The sequence below is a fragment of the Peromyscus maniculatus genome, chromosome 17 (genome assembly GCF_049852395.1).
Source record: "Peromyscus maniculatus bairdii isolate BWxNUB_F1_BW_parent chromosome 17, HU_Pman_BW_mat_3.1, whole genome shotgun sequence".
NCBI lineage: Eukaryota > Metazoa > Chordata > Mammalia > Rodentia > Cricetidae > Peromyscus > Peromyscus maniculatus.
Window position 1 is genome coordinate 17418953 of NC_134868.1, and position 17020 is coordinate 17435972.

Below are 17020 nucleotides of genomic sequence, written 5' to 3' on the forward strand. Positions count from 1 at the left end.
CCTGGAGCTCACTTGGTAGCCCAGGCTGGCCTCGAACTCACTGCCTCCCAAGTGCTGGGATTAAAGGCGTGCGCCACCACCGCCCGGCTGAGAAAAAGTCTTAAAGTTAAATTGAAAGAAAGTTAAAATCACTCAGAAAGTTACTATGTAAATATCTTTCTAACTTTATAAGTGAAAATGTAGTGGTAATAATCTGGGTGGTAGTCAAAATCATAGAAAGATGTCTTTCTCTTTTATATTTTCTGTTAGTCACCTCATTATACTATACAATTTGACTTTACTGTTAAGTAAAATATTAATTTAATTTATAAATAGAAATAACTTCAGAAGGCAGTTTTTAGTATTCTTGTAAATGTTTAGCGTTTTCACTTTAAAACTATAATCTTTTATGTTAGTATATAGAAGTATATAACCCTGAGTTTAGTAGTATTTCAGAAGAATTTCTAGAATTAATGAATCCTGTTAACTTTATTTCTTTTGATTGCAAGTACACTTAGAAAAATCAAGAGAATACAGTTTGTAAATGCTGTTACACCCCAAGAGAGCACCAGCATGGACTCACAGCACCACCTCCTGGTTGTCACACCACTCTACCTTTGTAAAATTCAATCCTAATTTTTCCTTTTCTTTTTTTTTTTTTTTTTTTTTTTAGATAGAGTTCTGGAACTCACTCTGTAGAACAGACTGGCCTTGAACTCACAGAGATATGCCTGCCTCTGCCTCTTGACTGGTGGGATTAAAGGCATGTGCCACCAAGCATGGCTATGGGCTATATTTCTAATCTAATTTATGTATAATGTATCAAATAACAGATATTTAAAATTAAAATTTTATATTAGAAACTAGAAATCTAGATTCATAAATTTTTTAGACTTTTTTTCTAATAACTTTAATAAAAATGAACTTACAGTAGTGATGTATTTTTGTATTTACCAAGAGACTTATTTTGAAAACAACTTCTAGAAAACTAAAGTATGGCTCATTGAAATTATTGAAGATATTGTCAAATTATTCTCATTTAGAAAATGCTTTCTCAGTCTAGAGAGATGGCTCAGAAGTTAAGAGCACTGGCTGCTCTTCCAGAGGAACTGAGTTCAGTTCCCAGCACCCACATGGCAGCTCACAGCTGTCTGTAATTCCAGTTCCAGGGGATCTGACATTCTCTTACAGACATACATGCAAGCAAAACACTAATGCACATAAATTAAAAAAATAAATAAATCATTAGGAAAATGCTTTCTCTCAGGGCATTTGATCATGGTTTTCAATAACTAAACATCCCCTTTGGTTACACTGAAGGTCTTGAGGAAAGTGTATCTTCGTCATGTGCCCTCAGCTAACTGATTCTCATAGAATCTATCCCTTCAAATTATTGTGTTGCCAGTGAAACTTTCGGTAGCTTGTTCTGCCCTGTGAGCAGCTGTGCATTTACCCTTAAACTGAGAAGCCAGGAAACAGCAGTGTATGGGTCTGTATGAGAGCGGGCAGGAATACTGTAAAGAATGTGGACGGTTAGTACTAGTCAGGGTTGGAGAGTAACTGCGATTACAGAACATTCTAGGCGAAGGCAAGGACTGCTGCCCTGGAGAAGGCAGTATTGGTGAAATTATTTTGGCCACTCCACGTAGTTAAAAGGATATTTATTTAATGGCGTAACTCACAAATTAAGTAATGGGTAGGTCGCAGGGTCTGGGGAAGGTGTATTGCAATCCAGCGGTGTTCTCCGGAGCTCTGCACAGTCCTGGGGAAGGTGTATTGCAATCCAGCGGTGTTCTCCGGAGCTCTGCACAGTCCACCTTCACCGTTCAGCGTCCCGGCACCGAGAGAGAGCACAGAGAGAGCGCTGGCCCATTCAGCTCTCGGGTCCCCGGGCGCCTCCCCTCGCCCCGCCTCGTAGGCGTGACAGTTGCCAGAGTCTCAATGAGGGTTGGAACTTCCAGATCCAAGCTGGAATGGCTACCCACTACAAGGCAGCTCTGTCCTGGTGTTTTAATAGGAACTTACAACAGGGAATACATTCTGTATAAAACTTAAACTCTCTATCCATAGCTTTCTGTAATTGATCAGCACCTGGGGAGGCATTAAAGACTAAAAGGGCATAGTCAGTTTTACACACAGCAATACTTCTTTTAGCTCAACCAGTATGTACAGCTTTGATTTCTACCTTTTAATAATCCCCGGTCATCTTTCGTTTTCTCTGAGACTTAATAATGCAGACTGAGGACGATGGAGGAGGTAGTGTGAAACTTTAAACTGCAAAATTAGAGCTTAATCGTCATGTCACTTGAGCGTTTCTGCTGAAAATGACAGGTTCTCATTAGCAACAAATGGCTAGAAACAGCACAGGGCGACAGCAGCAGCCATGTTGAGAGCATTCGAGCTGATTTTTCTAGGGAACATGGAAAATCTATACCTCTTGTCATGATTTTCAGGAATGCTTGTAGGAATAAGGGCTACACATGTCATTTTTTCTTCCCTAAACCACTAAAGTGAAATTTCTCTTTCCTCTTGTTGGCAGTACTTGGGTTTGAAGCCAGCTCCTCACACCTTAGATAAGTGTCTATCGATAAGCTAATATCCAAGTTCTCTTATTTACATGTTGAAATAAGGTCCTGGTAAGATAGTGAGGCTGGCCTTGAACTTGTTATTTTCCGGCTTTAATCCCTAGTAGCTAGGATCGTAGAAGAAGACCCCCCAAGCTCCACACAGCATGTGTTTGCTTATTTATATCTGATGAGATTTCTCAATATGTAGATTTTACTCTGCAACTGTGCAGCACTGATCTGTCTGCTTCAGACTCCCAATTTTATGAGTCTGCAGGCATGTGCTACCAAACTCAGCTCAATAATAAAATTAATTTGATTGTGACTTTTAGGATGAAGATTTATGCAACAAACAACCCAAACACACAAACTACTTGAATTTTATGTTATAAAGAGTACTAAAAAAAGATGGGCTGGAGAGATGGTTCAGCAGTTAAGAATGCTTTCTACTCTTGAAGAGGACTGGGGTTCAATTCCCAGCCCCCCATGGTTGCTCACAAATGTCCATAACTCCAGTTCCATGAGATCTTGACTTTCAAGGATACCAGCCAGACGTGGTACACACACATACATTTGGGGGGACACACACACACATACACCATAAAAAAAAAAAAAAAAAAAAAAGAAAAAGTAAGAAAAGAAAAGGCAAAGAAGGAAATGTTTCGGAAGGAACCGGTGATGAGTAGGCTAAACATTTTGTAGTCTCAGTAGTTGGGTTCAGTTTGTATGCAGCTACTGTCCAGCCAACTTACTAAATCATTAGATTGTAGTTCTTTGGTTAATTTAGTGTTGAAACCTGGAGAGACCCTCGGAGGCCCCTGGATTATCCCACTCTTTCTCAGAAGCTCCTTACCTCCCAACTCTGAACTCTACCAGGACAATTTATCAGAGCCAAGCGCTGCTTTCTGCATCCCCAGTCAACGGTTTCTGCTATTGCCTTGCTGGCTTTGAAACTTTTTCTCTGCTGTAAATCGAGCCCATGGCCTGACACATACCGAAAGTTCACTGTGCCACTGACCTATCAGTCTGTCAAAGTTTTGAGTTACCACTGCTAGCATATTTATGAAAAAAACTCTTTTAAAGTAAACTGGAGTAATTATTGACAGTTATTAAAACTATCAGTTTGAACTACTGTGGAGTCAGTAAAGCTGGTATCTAGTCAGCTCTGCTACCTTCTAAGAAATGTCATTCAAAGGTAAGCCCCTCATCCATATATTATTATTATATATTAATTATTTATTATATACATTATTAATTATAATTAATTATTATAATGGATAATATAATCATTATTATATATTAATGAATTCACAATGAAAGTTGTCTGAATGTTCAAAAGATGCTAGATATAGGCTGTCTCCTCACTTGAATGGTATTGTCCTTTACCCTACGGAAACATTTTAGTTTCATGAGGCTCATTGACCAGTTTTTGTTCTCAATGTGCATGCTATTGATGTCCTGTGAGGAAATGCCTTTCTTGTGGCTGTAGGTTGAAGCGTATTCCCAACTTTCTCCATGATTACATTCAGGATATCAGGTCTTGTGCTGAAGTCCTTGATCTATTTGGAGTTAAATTTTGTGCAGGATGGCAGATGAGGATCAAGTTTCATTCTTTCCACCTGTAGCTCTCTGGGTTGGCCAGCACTATTGGCTGAAGATGTTATCTTTTCTTTTTCCAATGTTTGTTTCTTGTTTCTTTAACAAAATCAAGTGGCAGTAGGAAGGTGGGCTTCGATCAGGGCCTTCGATTCTATTCGATTCTAATCAGTGGTCTTTTTGATGCCAGTACGTGCTGTTTTGATTATTATAGCTTGAAATTACTGTATGATATAACTTGAAATTAGGAAGGGTAATGTCTCCAACAGTGTGTTTATTACTCAGGGCTATTCTGGCTATCCTTGATCTTCTGTGTTTCCATGTGAATGAGATTTCAAAAAAACTTTTGTGAAGAGGCATGTTGAAATTTCTGAAAAAAGTTTTTAAGATTTATACATTCCGTTTTATACGTCTGTTTTGCTTGTATGTATATATTATGCACATGCATATGTACATGTGTGCCTGGTGCCTGTGGGGAGCAGAAGGCGGCACTGGATCTCCTAGAACTGGAGTTGCAGATCACCATGTAGTTGCTTGAGATCAAATTTGGGTCCTCTGCAAGAGCGTCAACTGCCCTTAACTTCTGAGCTATCTCTGGCCCTGTGCATTGAAGTTTGATGGGGATTGTAGGGAATTTATTAATTGCTTTAGGTAGGACGGTCATCTTCACAATATTTAATCTGACCAGTGTATGAGCATGGGATGTATTTCCACATTCTACTATCTTCTTCAACTTCTTTCTTCAGTGCCGTAGTTTTAAGTCTTTCGCTTCTTTAGTTAGATCTATTTCAAGATACTTTTTAAAGGGCTATTATGAGTGGGATTATTTTCCTGATTTTTTTTTCTCAATATGATAGCTAGTTTTTATATCAACTTGACACAGGCTAGAGTAATTTTGGGAAAGGAAGCTTCAACTGAGAAAATGCTTCCACCAGATCAGCATACAGGGAAGTCTATAGTACATTTTCCTAATGAGTGATTCATATGGGAGGGCTTGCACATTTTGGGCAGTGTCACTCCTGGGCTGATAGCCCTAGGTACTATCAGAACACAGGCCGAGGAAGCCAAGGAAGCAAGTCAATAAGAAGTGCACCTCCATGACCTCTGAATAAGTCCCTGCCTCCAGGTCCTGCCTTGAGTTCCTGCCCTGACTTCTCTGGAAGATGGACTACAAGTTATAAAAATAAATAAACCCTTTTCTCCCAAAGTTGTTTTTGGTCATGGTGTTTTATCAAAGCAATACAAACACTAACTAAGATACTCGATATGTTTGTTATTGCTATATAGGAAGGCTACTGATTTGTGTATGTTCATTTTGTGTCCTACTATTTTTATGAATATTTACCAGGTGTAGGAGTTTTCTGGTGAAGTCTTTGTGCTCCTTTATGTATAGAATCATACCGTCTACAAGTAGGGATACTTGGGCTTCTTTCTCTCTGATTTGTAGTCCATTTATCTTCTCTTATCATATAGCTCTTGCTATCACCTTGAGCACTATATCAACCAGGAGTGGAGAGAGGACAACCTTGTCCTGTTCATGATAGTAAGGAACCATTTTAAAACAAAATGCAAAAGAAAAATGAATTTGATATTTTAAAAAGCTACTCTAATTCCTGACTCATGATTTCTAGGAGAATTGGTTGTTCACACAGAGGGTGGCCCTGCAAATGTAAGCTGATGGTTATCTAGAGATCATCCCCCAACATCTTGCCTCTGTTTCTTTCTTTCTTTTTTTTTTTTTTTGGTTTCTCGAGACAGGGTTTCTCTTGTGTAGCTTTGTGCCTTTCCTGGAACTCACTTGGTAGCCCAGGCTGGCCTCGAACTCACAGAGATCCGCCTGGCTCTGCCTCCTGAGTGCTGGGATTAAAGGCGTGTGCCACCACCGCCCAGCGCCTCTGTTTCTTAAGTTTCAAAAAGCTTAGCTTAAACTGGCTTAAATGTGAAAGGGATTATTATTATTATTTTTTATGGTGATATTTTATTTGTGCTGAAATGTGATTTTATTTGTATGTTAATAAATAAAGTTGCCTGGAGACCAGAGGTAAAAGTGAGCCATTAAGCAGAAGCCTGGTAGTGGTAGCACACACTCTTAATCCGATCACTTGGCAGGCAGAGTTTCTGTGTGGTCAAGGACACAGCCAAGCATGGTGGTGACCCGAACCTTTAATCTTAGTACCAACCATAGAGACCTGGAGGTCTGTATAGACAGGCAGTGACAAAGTCATGTGGTTGGGTTTAGAGCCAATGAGAAGACAGAACAGAAAGGCAATTAAGAAGACAAGTCACACAGGAAGAAGGTCTCTCTCTCAGGGGAAGGACGGCAGCGAGTGGTAAGATAAGGTGGTCTTGGCTCTTTGCTAGTGCTCTGATCTCTTGGGCTTTTAACTCTGTATTTGGCTCTGTGTTTCTTACTTAATAAGACTGCTTAGAATTTCGTCTACTTTTTTTTTTTTTTTTTTAGCTTATTGAGCAAATGTGCTAGGGAGAAAATAACATGTCAATGTCAAGTATTTCTATAGGGCAACAAGACAATTAAGTTGTGTCCATTTTTGGGTTTCAACCTGAGCAGGTGTGAGAGTTGGGTATAGGTTGCAGGCCTGTATGGGCAGCCACAATATTAGTGAAGGAGATGTGGCCCTGGTGCCATCCTGTCATACTGCTTAACAAATGTCCACAAAGTCTGAGTGTGCTTGCTCAGGGACAATTGCCTGGACCTGCCTAAAAATGTGTTGTCAAAGTTGGACTTAACAGTTCCCAAATCTAACTCCTGTGTGCTTCAGGTAATTTATATGTGCATATGCACAAAGCACAGCTCCCTCAGGAGCCATGAGTCATTGCTGGCAGTTATGGCCCTGCCTCTGCTTCCAGGAAGCTGTTCAGGCATCCTTAAAAAAGACCATCAAAAGAGATGGTCTTTTCCACCTTAAGAAGCCTTTTCAGCTACAATTGAGAAAAGATCAAACTGCCGGTCATGGTGGATGGCCCAATCATCCTGATCCCTGCTTTCCAAAGTGCTATGTCCACACCTGCCTGCTCTGCCACTCCACCACTCCTATAAATCATCCCAGTGCTTCATGACACATGTCTGTAGTAGTCAATGACACAGGGATTGCCTGGCATCTGGGCACCAAGACACAAAATGACACTGGGAGGAGATATTTGTGAAGTAAGACGTCGGCAGTGGCCTTGTCAGAGGAGGAGGATTAGGCTGAAGTCGCCTTCATCCTCTCCTACCGCTCCAGAATATTCCCCAGGTTTGCCTTATGAAGGTGGAGGCAGGACCTGCAGTGAGTCACTCGACCTCTTTAGAGTTCTGACTCATAACCGATGCTTAAACTGTGCAGCATAGACAATTGGAAGGCCTTTGATCTTTCGAAAGTTTCAGAAGCCCCCAAAGCTCTGGGTGTCCATCCCCAGTGATCCCCACTGATAACTCATTTTATATATGTAAATCTTACTTTTCCCATGACATTCCAACCACTGACGCACAGTTTGAGAAAGCCTTAGGGAATATGTGAGATAATTATCCAAAGATGAAGACCTTGGAAAGTGTAACTCGCCAACAAAAGGTCATCATAATATACAAAGACTGTCTATAAATAGGAAAGTGGAGTTTAGTAGTGCCAAGAGAACTGTGCAGAAAAAGAATGCTGAATGACAAGTACAAATGAAAACGCACTCTGATGACATGCTCTTTAGATTTATAAAATTCAAAACATCAGACGGTGTTGTAGGGTTATTGTTGATAACATGCTTACTCTTCTGGCTTGAGTTTAGCCAGTGCAAACTCTTTGCAAACTATTGCAAAGTCTAGCAAAGATGAAGCTAGATATACTGATAACCAACAGTGCCACACTGTGGCTTATCCTGTGAATTCTCCCAGTGACCCTTAAAAATGAAGCACTATTTATTGTATCCATGCAACATTACAAGAAACTGCCAAAAATACACACTGACTGTTGTGGAGAAATGAGACTGGACAGGTTGACTCTGGCAAGTTCATTTAAGGAGTTTACCCTGTGAGACAAGGAAAGACTTCAAGTCCAGAGAGTTGCTGAGTAAGAATTCATCATTTTAGAAGAGAAAGGAGAACAGGATAGAAGCTGAGCTTGGCTCCACAGGAGACTTAAGTGAAATAAATTACAGTGCAATGGACATGGTCGTGCACACCTGAAATCACAACACTTGGAAGATGATAGAACACGAGTATGAGGAATTCAAGAGTATCCTCCACCAAATACTGAGTTCAAGGCCAGCCTGTACTTCAAAGATCCTGTCTGAAAACAAGGGGAGGAAAGGAAAAACAATTGCAGTGGAGATGGGAGTAAGAAGAGAAATCCTAAGGAGCTGGAATCACAGGACTATTGGCTGGCTTAATGAGGAAAAGAAGAGAAGGCTTTGGCCATCCTGCCTAAATGACAGTCACCAGCAATGTTGATAATGTTTGGTGGAAAGCCATCTTTGAAGAGACCAGTCTTTTCTAGTGGGTCCACCAAGACAAGGCATTTCCAATGTATAACTTTAGGAAATTAAATACGTTTATTTGGATAGGCTTGTTTTTATGTGATTGATAGGAATTTAATACATTTTCATCCTCATTTCTGCATAGGTTAAGTCATAGTTTTCTGGTAGTGCTTTGGAGTTTCCCCAAAGGAATCAAATATAGCTATCTTCTTAACACTAGGAGCTATCCATCTGGGGTCTCTCATAGACTCAGCTCCATTTTCTCCCTTGTCTAATCTGGGGCTGGTTTCCACATCCAAACATTCCCCCCCACACTGCTCATCCAGGCCATGGAACTAAAGATGTAAAAAATAGATTTTAAATTTTTTGTTGTTTTCTCTGACAAGTGAAGAAGTAAAATTATTATTAATATAGAATAACTTATATAACTGTGATGGGAAAAGTAGAAAATCGTTTGCTAACCAGCTCATACCTCCTTTCTCTGGGACATTTTGCTCAGTTTCCTATTGGGCAATGAACTAACTCAGGTATATACTTATTCTCATTACAGCTCTTTCTTCTTATTCAGAAGTACTGATTGACAGATGAAAAAAATAGCTGTAGGGAAGGAATGCTTGCTGGCCTTCTAGGAGAGAGGGAGGTCTTTTTTTTCCTTTCCATAGCAGCTGCCAGAAGAGACTCTTTCTCTGTACAGTGTAATGTAAGGATGCAAGTCTGGATTTGATAATAATTTGTACCTGAGGGAAAATCTGCCACATGGAAGTAATGATAAAACATGTGTTTGAAGTGCTGGATGAAGCCTGACCAAAGCTAGGCATTACTGTGAACTTTTAAAGTGTGTAACTAAATATATTGCCGCTGTTGTGAGGACTGTCAATAGGTGTGATGTACATAGAAAATTCTGTGTGATTTTTTTGTGAAACATTCAGACACATTTCTCTTTTTCCAATAGCAAGGAAATACTATTGGGTAAGTATGACTTTCTAAACATAATACTTGACACATACAAGAGATATTATACAAGTCAAACTAATTGCATTTACATAAAAATTATCGACTTCTAGCAGGCCATGGAGATTGACACCTGTAATCCCAGTGCCCTAGAAGCTAAGATGAGAAGATGTTGACTTAGGGGCTTATATAGGTTATATAATGAAAACCTATCTAAAAAAAAAATAGAAAGATATCAATTGTTCTTAATATTTAAGGTCCTGACACTCTTTAACAAAATGAATTTAAATAGCTTAGTATACAATTAAATAGAAAGCTTCATGGCAATGCATTAGCACTTATATTTAGGAAATACGCAGTTGTGGCAATGTTTCCATTTTATTATGATGGTGAATGAGGGTAAGTACAGAAAAATCCCAGGTAAGAGTTTGCTCAAGTACAAGAGCATTGCACATGTAACAAGAGTTCCTCCTAAGAATTGCCAGGAAAGTGTTAGTCCCTCTGCTTCTGATGCAGCTTTGCAGACTGTAGGTTGTAAAAAGCTATAGGAGACACATGCTTTTCAACTGGACCGGCACGTCTTCACAGCAACAATCCTAGGTCTGTGTTGAAGTGCCTTTGGTGATTCAGCCATGACATTTGCTTCCAGCGTAATGTCTTCTTCACACTTTATACATTGTACTTGACTCATGGGAACTGCAAGTAATGTGTTTTTCACAAACCAAAGGAGAAAGTTCAAGAGGCCATCTATGTCTCCCGGATTCCTTTCTTCTTTAGAAAAAGGATAAAAACTCTTTAGTAAAAAAATGCTAATGAACATATGTCAACCTTTAGGCTACCACCAGTGTTATTCAAAATAGATTTATGGTAAAAATAGACTCCTGAACTGCCCTGTTAAATTTTCAACACTGAGTTTGGATGAATCACTAAATCCTCTACAAATCTGAATATTTTAGATAAGAATACTTCTTACTATACAGTTGGCACATTTTATCCAGAAATGAGCTTGCTAATATTTTAGTGTGTCTATCTGTATTTGTATGGATTGTGTGGTTATTAAAACTGACTCTGCTCTTCCTTTTCCCAGAATTCTTCTAGTCTGCTTCCCCCACCTATACTTCCTGCCTGGCTACTGGCCAATCAGCATTTTATTTATTAACCAATCAGAGCAACACACATTCACAGCATAGAGAAAGACATCCCACAGCAATTAGGAGGTGTGGCCTTGTTGGAATCTGCGTGGCTTGTGTTGGAGGAAGTGTGTCAGTGTAGGGGCAGGCTTTGAGGTCTCCTATGCTCATGCTATTCCCAGTGTAGCACACAGTCTCCTATTGCCTCCAGATTAAGATGTAGAACTCTCAGCTCCTTCTCCAGCACCATGTCTGCCTGCACACTGCCAAGTCCCTCCATGATAATAATGGACTAAACTTATGAAACTGGAAGCCAGGTCCAGTTAAATGTTTGCCTTTATAAGAGATCCCATTGTCATGGTGTCTCTTCACAGCAATGGAAACCCTAAGACAGAAACAACCCACCAGGGTGTTGAGCCAACATTTTTTGCACAGGACAGAGCTCTTCTTTAGAATTAACTAAAAATAGAAAACTGACTACATGGGACAGAAGGGACATTTATATTTACAGAACCATTTTAGATAAGAGAACACTTATAGAAGCCAGAAATCACTTTTAGGGAATATTTTCCGAAAAATGTTATAATCTTTTACTCTCTCGGGCATAAAAAGAATTGTTATATTTATTGATAGTGACAAATGGTGTGTATGGTTAATTGGAAATTTTAACTTAAAAGGATGAATTGCTCAAACACCATTTTAGATTTTTTTTTTTCATTACTGTATACAGTCTGATTTGTGGTCTGGCAGATGCCCAGGGGTTATTTATCTAGTGTGCATACCTTTCCACAGATGGATTTTCAAATATGATTATAAAGTTCACATGACAGAACTATCCTGGAAATAAATATGTCAGCAAGCTTGGTTTTATTTTATGTATTTATTCTAGATGTAACTTAACTTGCTACAAGCATATACTGCAGTTTATGACATTTGGCCAGAACTGTTCAATACAGACAGCATCATTGGGGATTGTGGAGGTAATTTAAAAACACCTGGGCTTAATATTTATATCTATGCCTTAAATCCAAAAGCCTTGCTTTTTATAGTCCTTTTGGGGAAAGATGGAAACTACATTAACACTTGTCAAAATAACAGATAACTGCAGTACTGAGACAGACTTGTAAAAATTTTGAAAATTACACAAAAGAAATGAAAAGAACATTAAAAGGGTCAGCATCTCATCAGGATTTATAGGTTTAGAAGTATATCGTTTAGAGTTTATTTTTGGAAATATATTTTATATTTTAAAGTTTGGGAACATAAAGCAAAATGTTCACTGGAATCCATTTTAAATCTTACATGTAAATGAGTGTCAACGTTTTGAGCCAGGTTCTCATGTAGCGCAGGATGGCTTTGAACCCCCCACATGGTGGGGAATGACTTTGAAGTCCACATCCTCCTGCTGCCGCTTCCCAAGTGTTGGGATTACAGGCTTGCACATGCTTTTGCAGTAGTGTGTGGTAGAATATAGCTGAAGGTTCTAGTTAGTGCCCAAATTAATAAAAGCTATAGAAATAAACAACTACTATCTGATTGAAATTAAGGCCTACTCTATGGGATGGAACCCATGTCCAACACTGTGCTGGTGGCCAAGAACCAGAGAGTAAATAGGCCATCGACCTGGGGAAAACCCAAGTATTAATGTTCTGTTAAAGGAATACAGTGATACAATGACTCCTAACAGCATTCTGCTATACTCAGAGATCAGTATCTTACTCAATTACCAACAGAGAACCTTCCTTCTGCAGTAGATGGGAACAAATACAGAGACCCACAACTGGACAATGTATAGAAAGTAAGAGACCTTGGAACACTCAGTCCTAAATGGGATGTGTCCTTCATAACCCTCCCCTCAGAGATCAGGGAAGAGAATGCAAAAAGATTCTAAAAGCCAATGGGAATAAAAGAGAACAAAGACACCAATATGTGCCTTCTAGACATGACATGACTGACGCACATATGAATTCACAAACACTGTAAAAGAAAGTACAGAGCCTGAGCACGTCTAAGGCATTTGGGGTCCTGGTTCTGATAGGAAAGGTAGACACATGCTCCATCCCTAACCCAGAAGCTGGCTCCAATTGATAACTGCCTTCCAAGGAAAAAATCATTTTCTCCAGCAGAGTCTGACTAGATATACAAACCACACTGAAGGGCAGGCCCAGCATTAGATGGCCAACACAAAACAATCTCAGTGGTGCTTTTGGAGGGTTTGTTATTGTTTTCTGTTGTCTCATACTGCTTTGTCTGGGCATTTGTTTTCCTCAAATTTTCGCTTGAGAATTTTCACTCATGTATTGTGGTTTTTAATTTGTTTTTATGAGGTTTTCTATGTGTGCAAATGTGTTTCAGTGTCTGTATGTGTTTATGTGTTCCTGTGCTTTTTCTTAGACTGTTTTTTCTGTTCGTTTTGTCCTATTCTGGTTTGTTTTTTATTTTATCTTCTTATTATTATTACATTTTAAAATGTTTACTTATATTTTAATGAGAGAAAGAAAAAAGGAAGGGTGTGGATTTGTGTGGGTAGAGAAGTGGGGAAGAACTGGGGGTAGATGGGGAAGGGAAAAACCACAATCAGAACATAATATATGAAAAAAATCTATTTTCAATTAAAAAACTGAAAAAAATTAAAAGACAAAAGAAACTTACCAACGAGAGTTTTTCACACTTGCTTTATGTGTTCCTCTTGGTATATCTGTCTTCTTAATGCTTTCATTTACATGATCTCTTCCCTTCCCCTCTTAGAGCTGTTTGATACAAATTGTTGGCATACGGGATAAAGTTCTCAATCTGATAGAACACTGTAAATTGGTGGTTTTGTAGGGAAGCCATGGACTGCTCCTCTGTCCACTAGCAATCTATTGGCAATCTTCTGGTGGATTGCAGACTGTGAGGTGGGAGGTAGCAGAATAATTACAACACAATTTCTCAGAACGGGAATTTGATAAATCTTCCAAATGCGTCATTGGTTATGTGACATTGCACACTTCTGAAAAGCCCTTGTGTAAGATAATTTTTATGCATGATGATAATAGTCACCACTACCATATGTGGCAATTACTCTGGCCAGGATCAAGATATACAGGCATTATCTGCTTGTAAATCTTATAATCTTGTCAGTCAGATACTTTTCTTCCCTCATTTCCCTGAGGAGGTATGAGGTATTTGAAAGGTATCAATTATCCTTTCAATTAATATACTAATTCCAAAATTAGTTGCTTAAAGTATCAATCCATCTAATTCATAAATGTGAATTTGGAAGGGACTTAGTTGCCTTAGTTCTTGATCTAGCAGGTTTCAGAGAGCTTCCAGTATGTACTTGGGATCATCTGGTTATTCAGTGAGGTGACTGGTCTATAAAGACCTCACACCAGTATTCTTGTCTTCATAGAACTTTTCATTCTTCAGTCTAGCAAGTCAGGTGTGGTGGTTTGAATATGAATGACCCGCCCCCAAGGTCATATACTTGAAAGCTTAGTCATCGGGGAGTAGAACTCTGATGGAATTAGGAGGTGTGGTCTTGTACAAGGAAGTGGTTACTTGGGTGTGGGCTTTGAGGTTTCAAAAGCCCGTGACAGACACAGACTCTCTCTCTCTCTCTCTCTCTCTCTCTCTCTCTCTCTCTCTCTCTCTCTCTCTCTCTCTCTCTCTCCCTCCCTCCCTGCTGTATTCAACTACTTCTTTAGCTCTGGTGCCTACCATGTCCCCACTGTGCTCCCCACCATGATGATAATGAACTAAACCTTTGAACGAGCCCCCGATTCAGTGCTCTATTTCATAAGAGTCGCCTCGGTCCCAGTGTCTCTTCACAGGAATAGAATGGTAAACGTGAGTTCTCTCCAGGGCAGCAGCCTGTCTCTGCCACCAAAGCAGTTAAGTCATCACCATGCACACCCCTTAGAAGAGGCCACCAACCACAGTTCTGTTTCTTGCCTTTCTTGCCTCTTTTCTTGCCAGTTCTCCCTCTGTGTCTGTCTGTCTGTCTGTCTGCTTCTCATGTCCCCCACTCTGAGATGGCCTTTAGCTCATTCACCCTCCCTCTCTCCTCACTTTTTTTTTTTTTTAAATACTTTCAGTAAGTAAATGAGCTACCAGGCTCAACCATGTGGTAGTCTCTGAATTCCAAATTCTCTGGAATAAAAACTTCAGGACTGTTTGGGGAAAAGATTTGAAACTAGCCTAGGTTAATCTTTAGAGCTTTCTGATGGAAAACCAAGAAGGCATTTCAGGTCCAGAGGATAAGGGAATATACTCAGCTTCTTGGGAAGCACTTCACTGTGAATACATCTGCATTGTTCTAAGCCTAAAAGAGATGTCAGGATTTGCTAACTATCACATGGTTAAGCAGTAAAGGAATTCCATTTAAGTCTAGACATTCAAAGCAATTACACTGTAAAGTGTACAGTGTGCATACAGTCTGTATGGCATAGTATTCTCAATGTCAAGGTTAACTCCGAGACTCATACTGCCTTTAATGCAAAGGGCCTGTAGCAATCTCTAATTATAATTTCTTTTGAAAAAATGATACAGTAGCTTTCAATGTGCAAACTGGAAGCTGTTAAACAATCCCTGCAAAATTGACTGGATGTGGAAACAGAATGCAGCACACACTCCATGAGTCTTACAAGAACCCCAAAGGAAGGGCATCACATCTGAGGCGGGAGCTCATGGTTCTGTAACTGACAGAAGGTTTTTCACCTTTTCAGGAATGTCTCTGAGTAGGACACCAAAGGTGTGATGGGTGAGAAAAGCTTTGGATATGTGAGACTATACTCCTGGACAACTTACTGTAAACCAAATAAGCAGGACCAGATACAAAATAAAATGTCTTACCTTCAATTCCACATCTACCATTTTGAGCAAGCCTGAGTCAATTTGATACAAGAGCAGTTTGATTCACTAGTACCTATGGCTCTTCAATCATCAAAAATTCCTTTGTGATCACCGATTTAATTTTGAATTCCAGATGACTGTTTTCCCTGGGTCATTTACTGACAGATTCAGTTCAGGCCTAACTCAAAACTTTACCTTTCTCTTCTCTTTTGATTATAAGTGAAGTCTTTTAATTACTGTCTCTCTTTTTATAGTTTTGCAGCAAATAATGGGAGAAGTTATTCCACAGGTTCCACACTGCCTTAAGATTCCTCCAGCAAACAACTGAGTAGTGCACCGCTCTTAAACTCTGCCATCAACATTGGCTCAAAGATTCAAGTCTGCCAAGTACTTTTTCTGTTCACATTATGTACTTAGTTAGTTAGTGGGGTAGGTGTGGGGCAAATGGTTGCCATGGCACTGAGTGAAAATGAGAGAACCACCTTCAGGAGTCACTTCTCAACTTTGAGGTCCAAGGACTGCACTTGGCTGCTCCAGTCCAGCAGGTGTTTTACCTTTACTAAGCCAGCTTGTCTCCACTCTGCCAAGTTCTTTGCTGCTTTGTAGTAAGGATGGCTTTCTTTTCTGTTTCCAGTACCTGTTTCGGTTCATTTCTGTAATGGCTCATTACAGCTGCTAAGTGTTGGATGCTGGGCATAGTGGCTCATACCTGTAATCCTAGCACTTGGGAAGTGGAAGTGAGAGGCACAAGAGCCTGAGGTCATCTCAGATACTCAGTAAGTTTGATAGCAGCCTGGGCTACACGGGACTTTGTCTCAACTCTGACCAGTTTCATACAAAAATAAAAGAAAATACTAAAAAGGAATTGCTTCATTATGATAGCATCCTGTTCATACCCACTTAGACAATCTCCATTTGATCTTAGTTCAAGGTCAAGAAACAGTTCCACTAGATGATATCCAAGAAGATTTGGGACTCTCTTTAGCTCTTTTTTGAGCCCTCACCAGAATCACCATTGAAGTTCTGTTGACATCACTCTAGCTTTTCCAAAACATGTACCTCCAAACTCAGTCTCTACACATCACCCAATTTTAAAGCCAGGTCCACAGATAGGGATTTTTTGCTATCTAATCATCCTTCTTCTGGGTAAAGAATTCTCTTTAGTCTGTCTGGGATGCTATCACACGGTAGCACATTAACTAGTCAATAATAGTTAATTTCTTGTAGTTCTAGAGGCTCCAGCAGTTCCAGTGTCTAGTCAGGTTTCCCTCTCTGTTTTCCAGATGGCCCTTCTTGCAGTATTGTCACTTGGCAGAATGGCTAAAGGGATGGGGCTGCTCCCTTAAGCATCATTAATCCCACTCACCTAATCCGTTCCTAAAGGCTCCCCCTTTCAGTGTTATTACATTGGTAATGAAGTGTAAAGAGCCAGCAAATGACTATTGGGGATATGTACTCAATCTATAACATTCACCAATATTTGACATGAGGGATGTCTTT